Raw genomic sequence first — 3,735 nt, 5'->3', positions numbered from 1 at the left:
TCCAAGTGAAGGTCATCTTGGAATCACGAAGACGCTCGATAAAATTAAACAGAGATTCTATTGGGTTGGTTGCCGTCAGTCGCTCACCGAGTGGATTGCCAACTGCGAGGTTTGCAACAGAGCGAAACGTCCCAAAACACGAAGTCATGGCCAGATGAAGCAGTATATTTCAGGTGCACCATTTGAAAGGATCGCCATGGATATCACAGGTCCATTTCCTACTAGCGACCGCGGAAACAAATACGTACTGGGGGTTATGGATTATTTCAGTAAATGGCCAGAGGTATACACAATCCCAAACCAAGAAACGGAAACAGTAGGAGAAGTGGTTACAAACGATTGGGTTGAAAGGTATGATGTACCAATGGAGTTACATTCTTACCACGGAAGGAATTTTGAATCATCTGTGTTCCAAGAAATGTGTAAGTTGGGCATTCGAACCGTCGCGAAGGACAGACATCTTGCCGCTATGCGAGGGCTAAGTTGCTGAACACGGGACTATGCCACATGGTAGGATGCATGTTCATATGGATCTCCATGACTGCGGTGGCCTAGTCCTAGGGTGACCGATGACCAAAATCTTCCCCCTCCCAATCCAGGGTGTTATGCGTCACCGTGCCCATTGGATGGTTTGCAGCCAGGAGGTTAATCTGGCTGTATTTGTACGGAGCCTCTCTGACACCGTGCCGCCTCAGAGCGTAGAAATGGTCTTACCGCGGTAAGGGGCTCTGCCGCGGTGGACGACGCTTTTCCCCCTTTCAATAAGTTGACATTGAGCTGGCCTCGTCTAGCAAGGGGTCGTACGAACAAGATGAATAAAAAACAAAGCAAACAAGAAACTTCGTCATCCTCCACAGGGAGAAGGACAACACCAATGGTATCCATACGCCCTAGTTAACTAGGGAGGGCTACCAATGCTAAAGGGAAGAGCGACTTGGTGGGGGTCGGCAGTAGTATGGCGGCGAAGGGAGTTGCGCTAGCAACGGCGAACCCTGACGCCCCTGCTGTTGCCGGACCCCGATCAAGCGCCGGAACGGCAACCATTTTTCCCACGGCTGTGGCAGGGGTCTCTGGATCTGGCCACTCCGAGCCAAGGGAAAACGGGGCCTCAACAGCTACTTCAACCGGGGGAGCGACTGCGTTGGAAACGACGGGTCGGCTCAGCATGGACGACAAAAGGGCAACCTCAGTCAATACGGCCTTAGGTGATCTGACGGGGGCAAGTACCAGTATCGCGGCGAAGGTAGTTGCGCTGGCAACGGCGAACACTGACGCGCTTGCTAATGCTGGGCGCCCGTCTGACGCCGGTACGGCGACTGTTCTCCCCGCGGCTGTGACAGGGGTCCCACGATCTGGTCACACTGAGCCAAACGAGAAAGGAGCCATAAAGAAGACATCATCCGGGGGTACGACCGCGAGGGCAACTACGGGTCGGACCCCTTCTCGAAAAGAGTCCAACAAGGGATCGTTCCACAGGAACAAGAGAAAGGCTGCAAAAGTCCTGTCAAGGTATGAGGGCGTTCCGCTGGAAACGCTGTCAGAGATCGCCAGGAATTCGGCGGAAAGGGCGCGAGATCTACTGCCGAATTTTCGGGGTTCTCTGCCAACAAATGTTGAAAGCGCAACCCCATACAAGCGTCAAAGGACCGATGAGGATATTAAACCACCGCCGAAAACGCACCAAAATCACCCCGCGGTAGCCAAACCCAGCTTTCCCGAGGTAGCCAAGGGCCGGATCCTTATAGGAATCCTTGACCGAGGGAATGATCGTGACGCAATCCCTAAAGACCAGTGGCCGTACATCCGGAATGAAATCGGTAGCGCCGTTCTCGACGTGCTGGTGGAGTCTGCGGGTAGTCTGCTGCGAGGTTCTGATGCAGGATGGTACCAGGGCCAAATCAAGGTACTCGCTTGCGAGGACGCAAAGTCTGTTGCGCTGTACAAGGCAGCAGCCGCAAAGCTGGGACAAGTCTATCCCGGGGCGATTATTGAGGTCGTCCACTGGAAGGACATTCCGGCTCGGCCAAGGGCCAGGGCATGGGTTCCAGCAGTTCCAGCAGAACCTGAGAGAATTCTCAGGATACTGCAACTGATGAACCCGGCTCTCCCAATGCAGGACTGGAGTGTTATCCAAGTCGAAGACGCTGTAGGACCTAGGAGACAGGTCATGTTAGCCCTGAATAAGGAAGCTCTCGAGCCCCTTAGACGGAGCAAGGGAAGAGTGTTTTACGGCCTCGGCGAGGTCGTAATTCACGTATACCTTGGGGACGCACAGCGCGCATCCCTTTCGAGTGCCTCTTTGGACACGGACATTGAGGCACCCGAAGTGGATGCGGAAATCTCCGATGCCGAAAGTCTGGTTTCCGCCACGTCAAATTGCCTAGGGTCTCTGGGCAATTTGTCGATGAAGGAGCTCTGCTGGATAGCGACGGAGAGGATCCCAACATCACGGTGATTGAGGCAGGGAAGTCTGAGCAAGCTCATGCTGAGGTTGCTCCAGATAAACCTGCACAAGCGTAAGGCAGCCTCGGCTGCTCTCATCAGTCGCCTTTCTAAAGGCGACGTCGAAGTGGTCTTTATCCACTGGGTGAACAACTCAAGGATTTGCGGATTGGGGCCATTGGGTTTAAGCTTATCCGAGCTGCAGATGAAGGTAAAGTTAGAACCTGCATTTTAGTGAAGTCCGAGCTAAATATCTTTCTCTTACCTAATTATAGCAATGGTGACGTTACAGCGGCCAGCTTGGCAAGCGGAGGCACCCAATTAACGCTAGCCTCCGTTTATATGCCGTACAACGCAGAGGAACCTCCCCCGTAAAAGACGGTAAAGGATCTGGTGGCCGACTCAAGCAAAGGCCATCTGCTAATCGGGACAGACGCAAACGCCCACCACGTGCAGTGGGGTAGTTCCGGCATAAACACTCGTGGAGAGTCACTTTTTGAGTACCTTTTAACAACAAACCTTGTAGTTTGCAATGTATGTAATGAACCAATTTTTATTACTAAAAACCGTACGGAGGTTATTGACTTCACTATTTGTAGCGAAAGCGTTTTTGGGTGGGTTAAAAAATGGCGTGTTCTTGAGGAACATTCCTTTTCAGACCACCGGTATATTGAAGTAATGTTAGAGTTCTCTGTCGATCAGCCCATTGCGAGACGTAACCCACGTAATACAAACTGGGAACTACATAATGACCTGTTAGCAAGAGAACTACCAGAACTGCCCTCACAAAGCCCATCATCAACGATGGAGCTAGAGGGTTTGGTAGAAACCTTCACATCGGCATTCTCAAATGCCTTAGAACAAGCCTGTCCATAGCCAAAACCACGCGGTAAGCGTAAACCTCACTGGTGGTCCCATGATCTGAACCTACTTCGTAAATCCTGTAGAAAACAGTTTAACAAAGCCAAATTCTTTGAAAACGGGTCACAATGGCTAGAATACAAGGACAAACTAAGGACCTACAAAAAAGTCCTGAGACAAGCGAAGAGAACTTCATGGAGAAATTTCTGCACTGGAGTCGAAAGTGTCGTGGACACATCCAGGCTACGGTGCGTACTTTCTAAGACGCAAACAGCTATTAGCTTTCTGCGGAGACCGAATGGTACCTGGACCAGCACAGAAGGGGAAACTCTAGAGTTGCTCCTGGACACATTTCCCGGGAAATATGACCAACGCACCGGAAATACCTGCAGCAAACCAAGCTGTGAATATACCCATCACGGAGGAGAGGGT

This window comes from Eurosta solidaginis, chromosome X (assembly GCF_040869045.1).
Source record: "Eurosta solidaginis isolate ZX-2024a chromosome X, ASM4086904v1, whole genome shotgun sequence".
In the NCBI taxonomy this organism is placed as follows: domain Eukaryota; kingdom Metazoa; phylum Arthropoda; class Insecta; order Diptera; family Tephritidae; genus Eurosta; species Eurosta solidaginis.
Note: the sequence above shows the minus strand (reverse complement) of the source record.